The sequence below is a fragment of the Antechinus flavipes genome, chromosome 2 (assembly GCF_016432865.1).
Source record: "Antechinus flavipes isolate AdamAnt ecotype Samford, QLD, Australia chromosome 2, AdamAnt_v2, whole genome shotgun sequence".
Taxonomy (NCBI): domain Eukaryota; kingdom Metazoa; phylum Chordata; class Mammalia; order Dasyuromorphia; family Dasyuridae; genus Antechinus; species Antechinus flavipes.
In genome coordinates, this window is record NC_067399.1 from 560,656,617 (window position 1) to 560,679,170 (window position 22,554).

Here is a 22,554-nt window from a genome sequence, read left to right on the forward strand (position 1 = left end):
TAATTCATGAAACTCCGAAAGCCACAATAAATTTTGTCCCGGTTCTAGACAAGTTTTCGTTATGGATTTCCAGTCATTCGGGTTAGGATTTCATTAGACAAATTATCCAGTAACATCTTCACATAAGATGATGTAGCCCCATAAAGAGTGCAACCCTTTTTCAAATCTTTAATTTTTCTCAAATTAAACGGAGTGTATTTTCTCTCTTTTTGACCTGAGGAGTTGAGCTCTTCAATCACAGGATATGCATTTATAAAATCAGATAGATCTTCTCCTTCATTTTTTACTTTAATTAATGCTTTTTCTAATCTTGTTAAATTCTGCTTTACAGGAGAAGCTGACTGTGTTTCTATCTCTCTCCCTCCCCCTTGTTCCACCCATGAAGGGTTAATTGCGGGGGGAGGGTCATGAGATGTGGAATCACCTAATTCCTCCTGCTGTGAAGTATCATACTCAGAATTGTAATTAACTCCATTCTCATCTGATTCGTCCTCCTTTTCACCTAGTAAAGTTGGCATTTCTTCCTCCTGTACTTTCCTTTTCATCATTCTATCACTTAAATAACTTCTTATAGCCAATTGTATTATATTATATGTATTAATTATTGAGTTAGGCCCATTTTTATCATAGAATTGACAAAGATCCTCTCCAACCAATTTCCATTCATTTAGATCTAATTCCTTATCAAGAGAGAAACAAGGACATTTGTCCTTTACAGTTTGTAAAAGTTCAGTGATTTGCTGTAAACTTATAATTAAACCTTGGCTTTCCATAATTTTGACAATGCTCTCTAAACATTTTCCTTGAACAGAAACAGAAGGCTGTTTTCTAAATATCTGTCCCATCTTAGCTGAAATTCTACTTTAACTCTTTTAGCAAAATTTCTTTATTGCACTCACCCTAATTTCTGGGTTGAAGAGTCTTTTCCACTGGATCAGGATCAGAGGCTTTTCCACTTGAATCAGGATCGGAGCTTTTCCACTGAAATCCACTGAGGGGGTCTTGTCAGCCCCACGTTCAGGGCGCCAAAATGTTGTGATCTAGTTCAGATGGATCTGAATCGGGGAGATGTTGGAATCCTTACTAACTGCTAAGTAATTAGAGTTGATCTAATCTTATAAGAAGTTGTTTTGGCCAGAACCTGAAACAAGGTACTAAGTAGAACTAATCAAGACAAGGCTTGTGTTCCCACCTTTACTCATTGGACTCCACAAGTATGCTAGCTTCACAAAGTACACTTTCTAACTTCAAGAGAGTTCACACCTCCCTTAAAGTCATTGGGCCAGAGAGCACTATGGGAGAAAACCCATAATCCCATTCTCTCAGAAGAGGCAGATAAAAAGCCAGCGATGAAGGATCTATGGCAGAACACATTTTTTCCTCTTGGCTGGCTGATCGCGCTAGACTCGAGAGAAACGACTCTGCTGCAGAGAACACTTTTGAGATTTCAGTAGAGTTACGCCAGAAGCCCTCTCTCCGAGGCAAGGCAGAATATTTTCCACTTGGCTGGCTGGTGGCAGAAGTGTTTTTCAGAGAGGAAGACGCTACAAGTCGAGATTTCAGCGGAATGACATGAAGAGTTGGAGCTGGCTGGAGGCTGAAGAAAACTGAGGCAGAGGCTGAAGGACCAGACCTTTGGATTTGGTGACATTCGGAGAGAGCTCTTGGAACCAAGCAGAGAGATAGGCCTCTAAGCTAACCGGGCTATATTGGAATAATAAAAGATCTGAACTTTTATCACCTGGCTGCATTTTGAGAAGAAAAAGCTCACAACAATTGCCTACTCTAATTCCTTTAATTTCTTTCTCGACTCTTATTGCCGAGGCTAGTGTTTCTAATACGATATTAAATAATAATGGTGATAGAGGGCAACCTTGCTTCACTCCAGATCTTACTGGGAAAGGTTCCAGTTTTTCTCCATTGCATATGATGCTTACTGATGGTTTTAAATATATGCTCCTGACTATTTTAAGGAAAAGTCCATTTATTCCTATGCTCTCAAGTGTTTTTATTAGGAATGAATGTTGGATTTTATCAAATGCTTTTTCTGCATCTATTGAGATGATCATATGGTTTTTGTTTGGTTGGTTATTGATATAGTCAATTATGCTAATAGTTTTCCTAATATTGAACCAGCCCTGCATTCCTGGTATAAATCCTACTTGGTCATAGTGTATTATCCTGGTGACGATTTCTGTAATCTTTTTGCTAATATTTTATTTAAGATTTTAGCATCAATATTCATTAGGGAGATTGGTCTATAATTTTCTTTCTCTGTTTTCAGCCTACCTGGTTTAGGTATCAGTACCATGTCTGTGTCATAAAAGGAGTTTGGTAGGACTCCTTCAATCCCTATTTTTTCAAATACTTTATTTAGCATTAGAGTTAATTGTTCTTTAAATGTTGGTAGAATTCACATGTAAATCCATCTGGTCCTGGGGATTTTTTCTTAGGGAGTTGATTGATAGTTTGTTCTATTTCTTTTTCTGAGATGGGACTGTTTAGGATATTTACTTCTTCCTCTGTTAGTTTGGGCAAGCTATATTTTTGGAGGTATTTTTCTATTTCATTTAAGTTGTCGAATTTATTGGCATAAAGTTGGGCAAAGTAACTCCTAATTATTGCTCTAATTTCCTCTTCGTTAGTGGCGAGTTCTCCCTTTTCATTTTTAAGACTAACAATTTGATTTTCCTCTTTCCTTTTTTTAATCAGATTTACTAAGGGTTTGTCTATTTTGTTGGTTTTTTCATAGAACCAACTCTTAGTTTTATTAATCATTTCAATAGTTTTTTTACTTTCAATTTTATTGATCTCTCCTTTTATTTTTAGAATTTCAAGTTTAGTGTTTGACTGGGGGTTTTTAATTTGTTCCTTTTCTAGCATTTTTAGTTGCAAACCCAATTCATTGATCTTCTCTTTCTCTATTTTATACAAATAGGCCTCTAGAGATATGAAATTTCCCCTTATTACCGCTTTGGCTGCATCCCATACATTTTGGTATGATGTCTCATTATTATCGTTTTCTTGGGTGAAGTTATTAATTATGTCTATGATTTGCTGTTTCACCCAATCATTCTTTAGCATGAGATTATTTAGTTTCCAATTATTTTTTGGTCTACTTCCCCCTGGTTTTTTGTTGAATGTAATTTTCATTGCATCGTGGTCTGAAAAGGATGCATTTACTATTTCTGCCTTACTGCATTTGAGTTTGAGGTTTTTATGTCCTAATATATGGTCAATTTTTGTATAGGTTCCATGAACTGCTGAAAAGAAAGTGTATTCCTTTCTGTCTCCATTACATTTTCTCCAGAGATCTATCATATCTAACTTTTCTAGTATTCTGTTTACCTCTTTGACTTCTTTCTTATTTATTTTGTGGTTTGATTTATCTAATTCTGAGAGTGCAAGGTTAAGATCTCCCACTATTATAGTTTTACTGTCTATTTCTTCTTGCAGCTCTCTTAGTTTCTCTTTTAAGAATTTAGATGCTACCCCACTTGGTGCATCTATGTTTAATATAGATAGTGCTTCATTATCCATGCTACCCTTTAGCAAGATATAGTGCCCTTCCTTATCTCTTTTAATTAGATCAATTTTTGCTTTAGCTTGATCTGAGATCAGGATGGCTACCCCTGCTTTTTTGACTTCACCTGAAGCATAGTAGATTTTGCTCCAACCTTTTACCTTTAACCTGCATGTATCTCCCCGCTTCAGGTGTGTTTCCTGTAAACAACATATTGTAGGATTCTGGCTTTTAATCCATTCTGCTAACCGCTTCCTCTTTATGGGGGAGTTTACCCCATTCACATTTATGGTTAGAATGACCAATTGTGTATTACTTGCCATCTTGTTAACCCCGGTTTATGCTTTTCTCCCTTCTTTCCCCTTTCCCCCCCTTCCCAGTATTAAGCTTGTGAGCACCACTTGCTTCTCACAGCTCTCCCTTTTTAGTATCCCTCCCCCTACCTTAGAGTTCCTCCCCCTATCTTACCCCTTTCCCTCCCAGTTTCCGCATTCCCTTCCGCTTAGCTTATTCCTTCCCTTTTCACTTTTCCCTTCTCACTTTTCAATGAGGTGGGAGAAGTTTCACCATAGATTGAATATGTCTTAAGATTTTTCACTTAAAGTCAATTCTGAAGGCAGTAAGATACCCACTATATTCATCCCCCTCCATTCTTTTTCTCAGATATAATAGGTTTCCTATGCCTCTTCATGAGATGTACTACCCCCACTTTACCCTTTTTCTGGTACAATGTCCTTTCCACATCAATTTCTAGAACAAGGTATACATGTATTCTTTATACATCTATATAGTCAAAATATAGTTCCCAAGATTAATCTTCACCTTTTTAGATTTCTCTTGAGTTCTATATTTGTAGATCAAACTTTTTGTTAAGTTCTGGCTTTTTCATCAGAAATAGATGAAATTCGCTTACTTCGTTGAATGTCCATCTTCTTCCCTGGAAAAAGTTGCTCATTCTCGCTGGGTAAGTTATTTTTGGTTGCATACCAAGTTCCTTAGCCTTTCGGAATATCATATTCCAGGCCCTTCGATCTTTTAATGTGGATGCTGCCAGATCCTGGGTGATCCTTATTGTGGCTCCTTGATACTTGAATTGGGTTTTTCTAGCCGCTTGCAATATTTTTTCCTTCATCTGAGGGTTCTGGCATTTGGCCACTATATTCCTTGGTGTTTTGATTTTAGGATCCCTTTCAGTGGGTGATCGATGAATCCTTTCAATGTTTATTTTTTCCTCTGTTCCTATGACTTCTGGGCAGTTCTCTTTGATAATTTCCTGGAAAATAGTGTCCAGGTTCTTTTTTTCATCATTCTTTTCTGGAAGTCCAATGATTCTCAGATTGTCTCTCCTGGATCTGTTTTCCAGGTCTGTTGTCTTCCCCAGAAGGTATTTCACATTCTTTTCCATTGTTTGATTTTTTTGGATTTGCTTGACTGATTCTTCTTGTCTCCTCGAGTCATTCAATTCCATTTGTTTGATTCTGATTTTCAATGAAGTATTTTCTTCACTCCCTTTTTTAAAATCTTTTTCTAATTGTCCCATTGAGTTCTTTTGTTCTGTGGAATTTTTTTCCATTTCGCCAATTTTGTTTTCCAGTTCACCAATCCTATTTTTCAAGGATTTTACTTCTTTATCCACTCTCTCTTTAACTGACTTCTCCAGGCTCTTTTGCCAAGCCTCCCTCTCCTTTTCCCAAGCTTCCCTCTCCTTTTGCCAAGCCTCACTCTGCTTTTCCCATTTTTCTTCTAGCTCCCTTGTGAGAGCCTTTTTAATTACTTCTATGAGGTTCATCTGTGCTGAGGAACAGATGATCTCCTCCTTTGGGGATTCACCTGGGGACTGTCTGTTTTTAGTCTCCTCAGGATTTAGAGTCTGCTCTCTATCTGTATAGAAGCTGTCAAGGGTTAAAGTCCTCTTCAGTTTCTTGCTCATTCTGTCTAATAATCAAAGACAAACTAGCAAAGAAAAACAGAAAAAACTGGAGTCTTTCTTTGGGGGAGGGGCTGGGTGTGTTACCGAGCTTCCTCTACAGACTGCGGTGGGGGGGGGGGAAGCAGTGAGGCACTAGCCCGACTGTGCTGCGCCTGTGCTCTGAGATCCCAGAGCGTGCTGAGTCACTGTGGGGGGGAGGGAAAGAGGGGGGCGGCCAGGTCCCGAGAGACTCCAGTTGTTTGGGGGTGTATTCTTCAGCCCTGGTGTTTTTAGCTTCTCTGCTGGGCTGCTGACTTGTTGCCGGAGCAAAGTATCTAATCCTGTAGCAAAGCTTTCCCCGCAGAGTTGGCTGCGATCACTCCCCACCCCCTCTCCAGTCTGCTCCCGTGTTCTCACTGCCGCTGCCCTCCGCCTGCGCCCGATCTAAAACCGTCCCAGCCCTCCAGTAAAGACAGACCTTTCTTGGCGAATCTCAAGGATGGCTTCTCTTGGTAACTATTTGTGGGTTTTTTTTTCAGTCAAGCATTAATTCAGAGGCTTGTAATGAAATGGATAGTGAGAGAAAGCGTGGAGCTTACACAACTGTGTGCCTCCTCTCCGCCATCTTAACCGGAAGTCCCCGTCTTGAATCATTTTATTGTTGAAAAGAACACAGTGCATCACAGTTGATCATCACAAAATCTTATCATATACAATATTCTCTTACTTAAGCTCATTTCATTTAGTATCAGTTCATGTAAATCTTTCCAGGTGTTTTTCTGAAATCAGCCTGCTCATCACTTTTTATAGAATAATAATATTCCATTAAATTCATATACCATAATTTATTCAGGCATTCCCCAACTAAGGGGCACTCACTCAATTTTCAGTTCTTTACTTCTACAAAAAAGGATTGCTACAAAATTTTTGCACGTGTGGATCCTTTTCCTTCTTTAATGATCTATTTAGGATACATGCCCAATAGAGACACTACTGAATCAAAGTATATGCATAATTTTATAATCCTTTTGGCATTGTTCCAAATTGCTATCCAGGATCATTAGGTCATTTCACAATTCCACCAGCAATGCGTTAGTGTCTCAGTTTTCCCACATTCCCATCATTATCTTTTTCCTATCATCTGAAAAATGTGAAATGGTAAATGGTATCTCAGAGTTGTCATAATTTGCATTTACCTAATAAATAATGATTTAGAGCATTTTTTCATGTGATCAGAAATGGTTAATTTCTTCATCTAAAATTGTTCATATCCTTTGACCATTTATTCAATGGGGAATATCTCGTATTCTTATAAATTTTAGGAATAAGGCCTTTATCAGAAACACTGGCTGTAAATTTCTCCCTAGCTTTCTGCTTTCCTCCTACTCTTGTCTGATTTGGTTTTGTTTGGACAAAATGTTTTTAATTTAATGAAATAAAAACTACCCATTTTGTATCTCATATTGTTCTCTAGTTCTTCCAAACTCTCCCTTGTTCTCCATATTTGCTTATAGTATCACCATTTATGTTTTCTAAATCATGAACTCATTTTGACCTTATCTTGGTATAGAATATTCGGTTGGTCAATGCTTAGTTTCTGCCATATTGTTTTTCAATCTTGCCAGCAATTTTTGTCAAATAGTGAGTTTTATCTCAGAAGCTGAAGTCTTTGGGTTTATCAAATACTAGATTACTATAATCATTGATTATTGTATTTTGTGAACTTAACCTATTCCACTAATTGAGTATTCTGTTTCTTAGCCAGTATCTAATGGTTTTGATGACCAACACTTTGTAATATAGTTATAAGTCTGGTATGGCTAATACACCTTCCTTTGCATTTCTTTAATTCTCTTGAAATTCTTGAATTTTTCTGTTCCATAACTTCTTGGTAGTTTAATTGCTATGGCACTGAATAAGTTGATTAATTTAGGTAAAATTGTTATTTTTAATTATATTAGCTCAACCTACCCACGAGAATCTGGCTTTCTTTTGACAATTAGACTCCCAAACATTTCATATTATCTACAATTATTTTAAATGTGATTTCCAAGAGACTAAACTCGAACTTATGTCTTTCTTGGTTTTGAAGCTGAATGTTTATTTACTACATCACAATACTTCATGATAATACATAAAAGGCCTTTAATGCTTTTTCTATTTTGTACGTTTATCAATCTAAATAATGTCAGGTACATAAAGGTTGGGTTGTTAGGTAGTGCAGTGGATAGAGTGCTGGTCGTAGGGTCAGGAAGATTCAGTTTCACAAAATCAAGTCTGACCTTCCACACTTACTATCTATATGACCCTGGTCAAGTCACTTAACCCTGTTTACCTTATTGTCCTCATTTGTAAAATAAGCTGGTGAAGGACATGGCCAACCACTCCAGTGTTTCTGCCATGAAAATCCTGAATAACAATCACAAAAAGCCTGAAAGGACTGAAATAACTGACAACAATATAAAGGTACATTGTAGCTATTAAAGCACTATGTAAATGCAAACTATTGATTTTTTAATCAACATTTGGCAATGTTTTAGGGACCAGGAGGAAGAAACAAAGAAAATACATAAAAAGGCTCTTCCAAGAATTGACAAAATAGGAAAGGTTTAAAGGCAAATGATAAGATAATTGAAAACCATACAATGTAAGAATTGTTTGGAGTAACTGAAAATTTTTACCTTGGAAAAGATAAGCCTTGGGAGAAGCTTAGCTCTCCTTAAGTATTTGAAATTTGAAGTATGAAAGAAATTTGAAATTAAGTATATTGAAATTTGAAATACATCATGAGAACAAGATGTATCTGGAAGACATATAGGTGCACCCATTAGCGTCATGAACAGAAAATGAGCCAGGGCATTGAAGAAGGAAGTGACTAAAATTTGACTAAAATTTGAACACACAAAATATTGGATATTATTTAATCTAAAACTAGAAGTAAAAGAGGAGAAAATCAATTAATATGATATTATCAGATATCAGATAATTATGATAATCAGAAAATCATGATATAACTACACTAGTCACCCATGACTAGACATGACTAAGTCCAAATACTGATTTGAAATCTATGTCCTAGTTCTATACAACATAGTGAAAGAATGAATTAACATGTCTAGGAGTATCCACTGTTGCTCTGGCATGTCTGAAACAAGATAAGTTGTCTTTGGAAATGTTTCTTTTGTGAAATAGGGATAGAATAATGATTAAATGGATTTGAAATCAAATAATCAAAGTTTGAAAACTGATTCTTTCACGATGGTTTAAATGTGTACAAGTCTCTTAATCTTCCTGAGTCAGTTTCCTCATCTGCAAAAGAAAACTAATGCCATTTTCTTTCCTATATCATTATGTCACTTATGGGGAAGTGTCTTCTAAGTTATAAAGTATAATATATTTTAAATACAAAGAATATACATTATACATATAATATGTATAAATACATATAATAATTACTTTAAATACATATAATATACATATAATACATATAATATAGACACATCCAGAGATGGAATTTGGCATTGTAGGAACAGTACTATAACAAGGAAGCAAGGAGTTTGGTAGGAAAGACTGAGCCTCAAAGTGTTTAAGTGCTTTTCATAAGGACACAAAAGTAGAATGAGACAACAATGGGAGTGAAGGTTCCTGGACTTGAAATCCACTATTACTCCAAATCCAATATTATTAAGTAATATTGGATCCTGTATGTATATAATTATGTAAATTATAATTTTTCTTTAAGATTGGTGGTATGTAACTATCATTCAAGTCTGGATTAAAATTCATTTAAAAGTAACTTCATTTAAGCAATAACACTCATTTGCTTGGTTTTATAGATTTTGCTATTTATCCAATTTTAAATCAGACAAACAATTTATCAAAAATCCCAGAAATACATGAGATTTAAAAACAAATTTTATTATTTACCAAAAGAATCATACACATACATACAGAGTAGTTTCAAGAAGCAAATTCTTCCTATGTATCCCATCCCACTTAAGAAGTCATCTACAAATTACATTTTGTGGACTTTGCTGTCTTTCGATATTTTCTTTAAAAAAAAATAGTATGTACTTTCCCACAGCATTGTACATAATACATACTAACCTATTGGCTTTTTAAAGAGGATTTCTATTCCTATCATAAAACATAAAAGAATTGATATGAACCTGGAAGAGTGGGACAAGTGTATCAGACCCAAGATCAGTAACCTGCAGAGAGATTAAAATATTTTGACCTCACTGGGGATCAAGACCTTACAAAATGAATATTGTTGGATCACCAGTTAAGAAGTTAAAGTTAGGGGAAAACATGGGTTCATGCTCTGCCTTTGACATCTGATGGCTGTGTGACCCCAGCCAAGTTATTTGTCCTTTCAGTGCCATAGACCACTAGTTTCTAAAACTATTAAGTTACAGAAAAATATATTTTTTTATTGGTAGAGGGAAATTTATAAGTAGCAGTTCTCTATATCAAACGAATTCTGGATTAGTCCCATTCTACCTCAACTGATTAGATACCTCCTGATTTAACTCACTCATTTATGTATACAATACTATTAGGAATGATCCCCATTTTGGTTTTCCTTGTTCTTTTTCTGCATAGGAGGCAGGCCTTCTTTTTTTTTTAAATAACTTTTTATTGACAGAACCCATGCCAGGATAATTTTTAACAGCATTGTCCCTTTCACTCAATTCTGTTCCAATTTTCCCCTCCTTCCCTTCACCCCCTTCCCCAGATGGCAAGCAGTCCTTTATATCTTGAATAGGTTACAGTATATCCTAGATACAATATGTGTGCAGAACCGAAGAGTTTTCTTGTTGCACAGGGAGAATTGGATTCAGAAGGTATAAATAACCCGGGAAGAAAAACAAAAATGCAAGCAGTTTATATTCATTTCCCAGTGTTCTTTCTTTGGGTGTAGCTGCTTCTGTCCATCCTTGATCAATTGAAATTGAATTAGCTCTCTTTATCGAAGAGATCCACTTCCATCAGAATACATCCTCAAACAGTATCGTTGTTGAGGTATATAATGATCTCCTGGTTCTGCTCATTTCACTTAGCATCAGTTCATGTAAGTCTCGCCAGTCCTCTCTGTAATCATCCTGCTGGTCATTCCTTACAGAACAATAATATTCTATAACGTTCATATACCACAATTTAGTCAACCATTCTCCAATTGATGAACATCCATTCATTTTCCAGCTTCTAGCAACAACAAACAGCTTCTAGCCACCACAAACATTTTGGCACATACAGGTCCCTTTCCCTTCTTTATTATCTCTTTGGGGTATGAACCCAATAAAAACATTGCTGGATCAAAGGGTATGCACAGTTTGATAACTTTTCGAGCATAGTTCCAAATTGCTCTCCAGAAGGCTGGATGTGTTCACAATTCCACCAACAATGTATCAGTGTCCCTGTTTTCCCACATCCCCTCCAATATTCCACATTATCTTTTCCTGTTACTCTAGCCAATCTGACAGGTGTGTAGTGATATCTCAGAGTTGTCTTAATTTGCATTTCTCTGATTAATAATGATTTGGAGCATATTTTCATATGTCTATAAATAGTTTCAATTTCTTCATCTGAGAATTGTCTGTTCATATCCTTTGACCATTTATCAATTGGAGAATGGTTTGTTTTCTTATAAATTAGAGTCAATTCTCTATATATTTTGGAAATGAGGCCTTTATCAGAACCTTTGACTGTAAAAATGTTTTCCCAGTTTATTGTTTCCCTTCTAATCTTGTCTGCATTTGTTTTGTTTGTACAAAAACTTTTCAATTTGATATCATCAAAATTTTCTATTTTGTGGTCAATAGTGATCTCTAGTTCTTCTTTGGTTATAAATTCCTCCCTCTTCCACAGGTGTGAGAGGTAATCCTATGCTTTTCCAATTTATTTATAATCTCATTCTTTATGCCTAGGTCATGAACCTTATCTTGGAGTACGGTGTTAAGTGTGGGTCAATGCCTAGTTTCTGCCATACTAATTTCCAATTTTCCCAGCAATTTTTGTCAAATAATGCATTCTTATCCCCAAAACTGAGGTTTTTGGGTTTGTCAAACACTATATTATTAAATTTATTGGCTGTTTTGTCCTTTGAACCTAACCTATTCCATTGATCAACTAGTCTGTTTCTTAGCCAATACCAGATGGTTTTAGTAACTGCTGCTTTATAATATAATTTTAGATCTGGTACAGCTAGGCCACCTTCATTTGATTTTTTTCATTAATTCCCTTGAAATTCTTGACCTTTTGTTTTTCCATATGAACTTTGTTGTTATTTTTTCTAGGTCATCAAAGTAGTTTTTTGGGAGTCTGATTGGTATAGCACTAAATAAATAGATTAGTTTAGGTAATATTGTCATCTTTATTATATTTGCTTGCCCAATCCAAGAGCATTTAACATTTTTCCAGTTGGTTAGATCAGACTTAATTTGTGTGGAAAGTGCTTTGTAGTTTTGCTCATAAAGTTTCTGATTTTCCCTTGGCAGATAGATTCCTAAATATTTTATACAATCAGTAGGTACTTTAAATGGAATTTTTCTTTTTAACTCTTAACTGTTGGGTTTTGTTAGTGATATATAAGAATGCTGATGACTTATATGGGGGATGCAGGCCTTCTTGATGGTAGGAACAGGAATGTGTGTGTGTGTCTGTGTGTGTGTCTGTGTGTCTATGTGTGTGTGTGTATTTATCTTTAAGACCCTTAACAATGACTGTTCTATGGGAGACAATTAATAAAAGCTTGTGATTGATTTGGTGCTCAATAATTTTCAGAGGCACACTGTAATACCTATCTTGGTTCTAGTCAAAAAAGTTATCAAAATTATTTTAGGAACCTTTCATCCTTCCTCCTTTACTTCTTGGATATGTCTTTCAAACCATTCTGGTACCTAATATTGTCTACTATCTTGCTATCAAATGTTTCTGACTGGTATTCTTCACCTGAAAAAGTTCCAAATGTCAAGGTTAAAGCTCTCTTTTCTCCCAGACCTACTGAAAATCTCAAAAGTAAGGCCTTTTAGTTAGATACGAGCAATTTGATTATCTTATTAAAGTAATTTACAGCTATGATAGATTTCAACAACCAAGGAGTATTTTAATTTTAAACAAATAATGGCACATAGTAGACACTTAATAAATGCTTCTCTCTCTTCCTCTTTAGAGATATATAACCCATGTGGAACACAGGACTTATGTTGGCAAAAAAAAAAAAAACATGCACTACCACCATATTAATTTTGCTATGCTTATTGGACATGCAGATGGAGATTTACAACAACTATCTCTCTTGGCTATTAGATATTTAGATGTACAGCTCAAGAAAATGATAACGGTTAGATGATATTCTTGTGGTTCAATAAAAACCTCCAAGACTTTCAAATGAACTCAGATTTCTGACGTCTTATATTTCTGCAACTGATTTTTAACCTAAGGCTAATATTATTATTATTATTCCCATTTAAATTACATGTTGTTTCATTATGTATGTTAGATATCCTTTCAATTTTGTATTTAATTCAGCATTGCTGGAGGCCATAAAACCCATTGACATTGTGGGTATATTTTGCTCTTTTTCATCTCCACCTTCTTTCCCTACCACAAATCAATCCAGAACCCATTCAGAACTTTTTAATTGCCCATAAGACTTTGATAATACAAGAGTCACAGATTCTATTCCTTGGAGTGAGGGGAAAGACCACCAGGCCTTACTATTTTGTCTGCCACTGGCGTAACTGTCTCCTAAGGTTTCTAGTTATCTTCAGATCTGTCTCTATGGCTTCTAGATCCCTAGAAGTTACACTTAATCAGTACCTTGCCTGACCCATTGATGTAACTAAAGGATTCTTAGGCATTTCTATTTGTCCTGCAGCTAAACTTTTCATTTCTATGAATACTCCAAATGGAGGATGAGCTCCTTGAGAACAAGAAATGTCTTATTTTTCCTACTTGTTTTCCCCAAATTAAATTAGCACAGTTCCTGGCGTGATGTCATCTCTCCATACATTTTCATTTGTATATTTATTACTTCAACTAAGTCATTAATAAATAATGATCAAAATCATATAGAGTCCTGAGATCTAAGCTAAAATGTACCTCATTCTAGAATATCATTAATCATTCTTTCTTTGGATCTAGTCATTGAATTTGTTTTAAATTTTCACAACTATACAATTATCCCTTCCAAATTGCAGGGATTGAATGGGGGTAGTCCCACAATCTGGAAATGTTAAATACAATTTTTTGTCCTTTCTTTCATACCAGAGAGTCTGAATTATTGTGGTATTAAAAGATAAAATGTGTTGATATTATATAATACTATACATACATTTTATGCATTTATGAGTTTCTAAATATTTTCTATATCTTTGGGCCTTCATGTATCATCTGCAGCTTCTGCAAAACTCCCCCAAATTCCCATTTAACTTCTTATGCCAAGCCATGATATGTTGATGGGAAAAGTCACAATGTGAAAAGGATAACTATATCATCATCCTATATATTTATTTCCATCTTCACCACAAGTGTATTGTAAAGGATCTTTTCAAAAGTTCCTTATCTTTCAGTATGGTGACTTTGTCAAAAAAAAAAAAAAAGGAAATAAGGTGAATATAGCATGACCTATCCTTAATGAACTCTAGTGATTATTCACTTTATAAAGGCTCTCAAACAAACCTTGAGATTTTGTCAAGAATGGAAGCTGATTTCATCTCAGTTTGGAGAATCTCTTACCTTTATCCTTTCTGAAATAATTTTCTGTCACTACCTGGACTCTTTTCTAACTCTTGGCAACTAACTTGTTAATTTTTAAGTAACTTTTAAGCAATACTGTTAACTCTGATGGATTATTGAGTTTGTATATTACATTCTTTTTTGCAAAAACAGGTCATTAAATCCTGGACATAGTGTCATATCCACAGACAATACTCCCAGTTGCATGACTTTAAATTTTATGACTTAAGTAATTTTTCATTTGTGTCTGACTGTTCATGATTTCATTTGGGGTTTTCTTAGCAAAGCTACCAGAATAATTTGCCATTTACTTTTCCAGCTAATTTTATAGATGTGGAAACTGACACCAATAGAATTGAGTTACTTATCCAGGGTTGTATAGTAGTAAGTATGTGAGGCCAAATTTGAATTCAGGAAGATGAGCCTTCTGACTTCAGACCTGGCACTCTATCCACTGAGCCACTTAGCTTGACTAGGTCTTCAGTTACATGTTGTTTTTCATAAACAGATGTCCCTATGTCATTGACTATAATAGATATATTTATTCATAAATATATTTATAACTGTTAAGGTCATTGAAATAATAAGTGAAAAACCAGAATGAACATTGCAAAAAATTATTTTGACACACTATCTCAGTTATCCACTCTGGCCAAAATGGTGATAGCCAAAACTAGTCTTCTTGATAGTACCAATTTCTAGAAAACAAAGTAAAAACTTAGTGAGACTTATTCAAATCATATGTTCTAATATTTTTAAAGACTAATGAAAATTTGCTTCTCCCAGATTCGTGTTTGTGTATGTGAGGGCATTTTGGACATGCATACTATTACAAACTTAAAACCTCCTAAAATCATCTTGGGTCTAGATATTTAGTCATCACTTAACTAATAGAAATCTAGCAAAGCATAGCAGAGAATCATCAAAAAAATTTAACTGTAAAATAAAAGGAAATAAAGTAAATGTTAGAACCTTTCATAGCAATCATTCCCAAGTCTCAGAACAGTTCAGGAGAAAGTTTGCCTTCATCTTAGTTTTCACTTCTTTAAATCAGTATCTCCTGTTGTACTTCCACAAGACTATTCTTCCTTTCCATTCTTCCCTTGGTTCCCTTACCATAACATCACCTCCTTAGTGAGATTTAGAAAAAATTTGTTTTAGACCATCAGGTCAATGTTAGGACCTGGGGATCTTAAAGGAAACAGAGTTTTTATTTCACAGCAAGCATACAAGGAAATAGAGACTTCTTTTTCTGATATGTTACCTAATTTGTGTTGCTTAGAAACCAATGATCAGGCTTTTATTGCAAATCTACTCTGTTCCAGGCCCTGTCTTATGCAAATATTAAAACAGTCCCTTCCCTCACAAGTTTACATTCTAAAGGGGAGACATTATGCAACATATAGGTACATATCAAGCACATATAGCCATATCCCCAGTGTGATTTAGAGAACATCAAACACTTAAACTTATTGGTCTGAATATGGGCTTTAAGAGCCTTCTTTGACATGTAAACACTTTAAAGAAATTCCAGTCTTGATACCTGAGAACCTGGTCACTATAGAAGTATCTGCATACATGATATTTTCCTGCTTCTTTCCCATTCAAAAGTGAAATGTCAAGTTCCATTATTTCTTGCTATTTAATAATTGGGAATAACCAGTCATTAATCAGATAAACTGATTACATTTAATAAGATTATTTTATTTTATCTTAATGTAAAGACCTCTGATTTGATGACTTTAAATGTCCATCTCTGACAATCTAATTAGGGATATAAATTCTACCAGATATCAATGCTTGAAGTTGCCTAAAATGTATGTCTCCAGAAAAGACCTTAAGGCCCAGTTTCCTCTAACATTGGTAGTCAATGTTTGATGCCCCCTGAATCATATTGGAAAAATGGATGTCTAAGGTAAGGGCCTAAGAAAAGGGCCAGCATTTATATCTAAGAAGCTGTTTCTATTTGGCAAAAGGAGAACATGATAATAGTCATGTATGTTTGTGTTTTGTTAAAGAAATTTCTGAAATCTTATATGTAAAATCAGCACAATTCCAGGGCTCATAAGAACTTGCCAGAACAGCCCTCCAGGCTCCCAGCACTCCCCCCCTCCCTTGTTTGAGGAAGTCAGAGAAAGCCTGGGGATCCCAAAAAGAATTCCTGACCTAAAGCAATCTGTTTGCCAGAGCTTTCTGGTCTTTCTTCACCTAAAATGATGATTTTTTTTCTTTTTTCAGCAGAAAGAGAGATTTGTATAGACAGAGAAAATAAATATTAAAGAGGAAATTACAATTGAACTGATATATTGAGCATTTGTTGGGAGGCAGATGGAAAAGAGGGGAAAGGAGCACAAAAGGAGGTTATACAAATCTGATTTCTTTACACACAAGCCAGATTCTGGCTAAATATTAAAATAGCAAGTAGAGATTATTCAGAAAAGGCTAGACTTATGGATTCTCTCTCATACATAATCTTTAAGTAAGTTATCTTTTTATGATTCCTACTTGTTCCATGAGGATTCAAATCACATAGCATACTTCTAAGGTTTTTGGTTCACTTCAATCCAAACACAGCCATGCAAATAATCTTTCCCCCCTTGTCTCAGTTCCAATTAATTCTTTTGCATTGGCTTCATCTACGGCTGGTTCCTGCATGGATTTTCTGCCAGAGACTGAGTCTTAGTAATTTGGGGTATTTTCAGCTTGCAAGGTAAATTGTATTATTCTGCCACAAAGTGCCATCTATAAGTCCAGGTAGGAATCACTAAATATTACCTGCTACCACCTTGTATCTAACTAGGAAAGCACATCTGAGAGATCTGTTTTGTAGTTACTTTGCCAAGGGCACTGAGTGTTTGGAGAATAAAATCCTCCATTTTTTCAAACAAATTTCTAATTCAAATACAAAAAGAAAAAAAGGCATTTCATGCAGACAGAATGGAAAAAAATCCTATTTTCTCTTGCTTTCTCTTCCCTATGAGAATCACAGTGAGTACAAAACCATGAAAACAATAACCCCAGCTGCAAGAGCAATGAGGCAATTTATTAGAGAGATGACATTTTTAATGAGAACCACTTGCTAGAGGAGAACAAAAGGGCCTGTTTGGTTAGAAAGATGCTCTTGATACTTCTCTGAAGTGCATGAAAAAGTAATTTTATTTAAGCGTCATACCCAGAGCAGCTGAATTTCCTGAGGCTCCAGATGTTGTCCAGTGCAGATGCTGAACAAATGGAACTAACGTTCTGACAGTTGAGAGAGGGAAGTAGAGGAGAGGAGGAAGGAGAATGGAGAGAGGGAAGAGAGAAGGAAAAGAGAGAGACAGACAGAAAGACACATAGACACACAGACAGAGACAGACAGTGAAAGACAGAGACAGATATATCAACAGATTATCAGACAGATTTTACCAGATATCACCAGACAACAAAGATGAAGAAAGAAAGAATAAAAAGAGATAGGAAAGAAGGGAGGGAGGGAGGAAGAGTGCACAAGGTGATATTATTGACTTTAAAACCAAAAAAATCATTAGTAAAAAGATGAGTGAGATGGGAAAATTGAATTTAAACTTTGTTGTTAGACATGGAACATTGTCTTGCATCATTTCAGATTTGCTTGGAGGTTTCAGTGCCAAGTTTCACAAAGTAGAGACCTGTGGGTGTACCAATCATTTTTTTGGATAATATTAGTGGTGTTCTGTAAGTCATTTGGCTAGCCTTGTTTTGGCCAAATTCCCAAAATGATTAAAATCAATATGTTTATAGCAGAAATGTAGACCTCTAAAATAGAAAGATTATTATTACTTTATAATATTAATTCAAATACTTCCTATTAAAAGGGTCATGAATGCCCCCATTTCAGTTCAACTTTTCACATATCAGGAGCATTCAATTTTCAGCCATTTGAAAGAGCCCCAGCTGACCCATACTTGTGAAACTGACTTGTCGAGTGACAGGTTTATAGTATAAGAAAGAAACATACTAAAGGCACTTCTCATAGCAAATCAATGAGGCTTACCAGAGCAGTGGCTGAATTACCACTGAGGGAATTATTGCGTACTTTATTTGGGACAGAAGAAAAAAACAGTTTGGTGGATTTTTAGTACACCACCTTCTACCTTTCAATCTTTTCTTAGGATCAGCTCCTATAATATATAATTATATATATGTACACACACACACACACAAACACACACACACATATGTATAATTAGCTGAATAGCCTGGGAAGACACTTCTATTATAGGCAGTGTGAAGGTATAAAGCTGTGTTTAACAACAAAAGTTAGATAACCTTTAGGAAACTCATTGACAACTAGATGTGAGAGGGTCACATTAACAATGAGTGCCAACCTTTAGTTATCTAGATTTCTAACAGCTACCTAGAGGCTCCCAGCTCATCAGGCAGAAGGTATATCCATTAGATTGATCATACAACAAATAGGTGATCATTTCTATATTATTATTTCAAAGGTGCCAAGTGTCTGGCTCCAAAAGAATGTTTCCCTATCCATGAGGAAGTTCTCCATTCTCATGCTTTAAGTTCTATCAACAGAGCCTTGGCCTTTTAAGGTAAGATTTTGAATGTTATTTAAATTTAAAAAAAAGAAAAGGAAAAGAAAACCTTTTTGTAAGGGTGTTGCTTTAAAATATTATGTCAGAAGTTTGAACTCTGCCTTGGATCCCATCTTAACTTCAGAGTCAGTTTGAAAAAATGAGCACAAACTAAAAATGATAGTATTTGGGATTTTAGTTCTAGCTCTGTCTCTAATTAGGCATGTGATCTTGGAATAAGAGATTAAATCATCTTTTCTCTCAACTTCAATTATTAAATGGAGAGGTTAGACTTTCAATTTGATAGGTACATTTCAATATAAATGAAAGCTCTGGGAACATATTTAGGTGATGGTAAAGGAAGAAAGAGAACTGGTAAATTACAGGGAGAGGATAAAAGGGGTAGGGAGGATATAAATTTTAGGCATAGAAACAACTCGGACAAACTTTCTGAGATTCACAACTTTGCTAATGGGAAGGTCCATTACCTAGCAATGTTGTTTTTGTTTGTTTGTTTGATTGTTTGTTTTACACAGAACCTATCAGTGCTGCAAAATTGTGGTCCTGGTGGTGGTACATTGACTGTATTTTAAGGAGACCCAATTGTCCTACACTACAGTACATCTATGATCTTATTGAAGTGGATACTTCTATAAACAAAAAATACAATGGATCCTTTCCAGTGCAACTTAGATCAATGTTTTTCCTTTAACCTACTCCAATAGAGCTGCCCAATGGTCTTGAAGGTTTCTTTATGTTCCCTCAACATTGTGTAGATATGAACAGAGTAAAAGGCCTCTCCACAGATCATCTCTCATCTTTGATATATAAATAAAAATAAGAATTTTCAAGTTAGTGAGTAGATTTTTAAGGGAATTCCCTCAATGCACTGTTAACATCATATTATCTGAGTTTTGCAAGTAACATTAAAAATACTTCTAATAACTTCAAAAAACAAATCATTTTCCAATTGATGAACAGATGGATCCAGACAACTTGGGGAGGTGATCCATATATTAATTGCAACTTGTGTGACCAAACTCTTTAACCTGTGAATATTTAATATGAATGCACCAAGTAAAGGGCAAAATTACTTTATTACCTTGAATATGGAAGCCTTCATTAAACTGTAGACCTAAAGCTATTATTATCTATTTGCTGAAATTCTGCACCTAGTTCTGGTTTACTGAGATAGAAAATGAAGTGATTAGTAGTAATTAAAAATTCAAAACAGTTGTTAACTGCTCTCTGTAAGGAGATAGTATTCTGGAAGTTTCAGCACTTTATTTCTCTGGCTTCTCAGAAGCATATTAGCCATTGTCAAAGTCACTCAAACATGGAACCATTACTCCAGATAACACAGGCCTCTTGAATTCCTTTGGGTTGGCCATTCAGGAACCTCTTGTAAGTGAAATGTAGAGTCCTTCTATTGACAATGTAGTTTCATGGAAGGATATAAATTTAAAAGTCCTGTGTTCAAATCTCAGCTTGACAGCTTTATCTGAGTGACCTCAGTCACTTCATTTCACTATTCCAGGCTTCATTTTTCTCATCTGGAAAATAGTGTTGAACTACATAATTTTCAAGATCCCTTTTGGGTCAAAATTCTAGGATTTAAAATATGTAGACTTAGTGATACTGGTGAAAAAACATTAAGCATTGTGCCCAGTGGATAAAGCAAAATAGATGAATGCTATTCCCTCATGCACCCTTCCTTCCTTTTTCACTCTGTAAAATAAAAAAAAATGGACTGTGTTCTCTCATTTTTCTTCCCATTCTAAATCTATGATCCTATGATCTCATATTCTGATAATATATGTAATATGAAGCTGCAAGTAAGGCAGAGACAAGATAAAGATGAGAAGCAAGTTGAAACAGGAGATAAGAAGAAAGAGGTTGCTAGAAAAATTAGTGTTTAGGCTTGGGCCCCAAAGGGCGAAGGTAATTTCAGCCTATATACTTAAAACTTGAAAGAAATAAGGTATTAGGTAACCTTTTAACATTTTTTAAAATTTATATTATTGGATCACCATACATATAGATAACTTCTGCAAAATACAAGGCATTAGATTAGAGCAGGACTCTTTTTCCATTCACCACCTCTTTTTTGCCATAGAAAATTTTTTCCACTTTGCCATTAGAAATGTTTACTCAACCCCAGGTATAGTTATGTAAAACAGGAATACAAATCAAACATTTACTGATAATAAATCATAATTTCATAATTCTCACATTCTGTTATGAGACTCCATATCACAATTAAGAAATTTTGGATTAGATAAGCTCTAAGCTTTGGTAAAATCCTATGATAAGAAGATGACTTTCCTAAGTCTGCTCTCTCCCTCAGTCCTATACTTCAGGCCTATGCAGGACTATGTACCAATGGTCAGTGAATACAGAATCACTACAAAGAAACTACTGAGATAGAGAACCAAATAGTCAAATGGCAGGTTAGATTCCCCAAGTCTCTGAGCCTGCAGGCATAAAATAATAACTCTTTTTTTAATTTTGTTTTTTAAATTAGTAGTTATTCAAATATCTTATCACAGATTTAGACCTGTAAGGGACCTTAGAAGCTGAATAGTCCAAGTTCATCATTTTTCAATTGGGGCAACAGATTCATAGAAATGACTTGCCTAGGGTCACATAATAAAAAAAAGTATGTAAGGAGCTATTTAAACTTGGTCAACTTAACTTTAAAGATAGTACTTTGTTCATTATGCTAATATGGCCTCTCATTTACTTTGTGTTCTATCTTTAAAATTAGTGACCCTTGCAAATCAGTAAATGTATTGTTCAGTCATTTTCAGTTGTGTCTGACTCTTTATGATCCCTTTTGTCAAAATAGGAGTAGTTTGCCATTTCCTTCTCTATTCATTTTATGGATGAAGAAACTGAGGCAAATAGTATTAAGTGACTGGCCTAGGTAAAGCCAGATTTGAACTCAGGTTTTCCTAATTTCAAGGTCAGTGTTCTATCCATTGTGCCATCTAACAATAAATGTACTCACATATTAGTAACACTTGAATAGTTTACAAATATAAAATTTCTTTATTATGGAAAGGCACATTAAATAAACAAAAAACAAAGCCAACCCTATGACCATTGCTATTGTTTAGATAGGGTGGGAAACTTATATTTGCAGAGAAGAACTATCACGATTCAGAAATTGGACCTTTTAAAAATGTGGGAAAACTTACTTGACTACAGTAGTGTATTAGTTAACCAAGAATGCATTCTGGTCAGCCAGTCTATAACCATTTGTTTTATCCTTTAGGGTTATAAATTTTGAAAACTTATTTTTTGTGGTAAAAAATAATCCTAGTGGCATACACATGAATGCTAGGATATGAAATTACTTGTTGCTTATATTTGAAAAATATTTTTTTCTTTCCCTGAATTATGGGTAAAGTAGACTGTATACTGCTCCTATATGTTTTTAGGGAGTTTTCATACATCTGTTTATATATAACCTTAGTTTGGAACATATGTCCCTCATTCTTTAGGATTGTATCTATCTTTCAACAGGGTTTAGATTTGCCCTTTCCCAGAATCTCCCATTTCTTAAGAACTACCATTACTAAACCAGCACTAAATCTCTAAGGCACAAAATTTTCATTGGAATACTCAATACATTTTCATGGGTCATTAGGGATGAATTGTTCTAAAGACAGTTTGAATTCCTGGCTTGACTGTGGGGAGAGAAAGTAAATTGGAAATAATGAGATTTTATAAGACCCTTATTTCTAATAAGACATCAGTAGATCACTGTTTTTACCCCTTTCTTAACCTCTAATGAGATTTAAAATTGTAAGTCATTTTTAGATTTG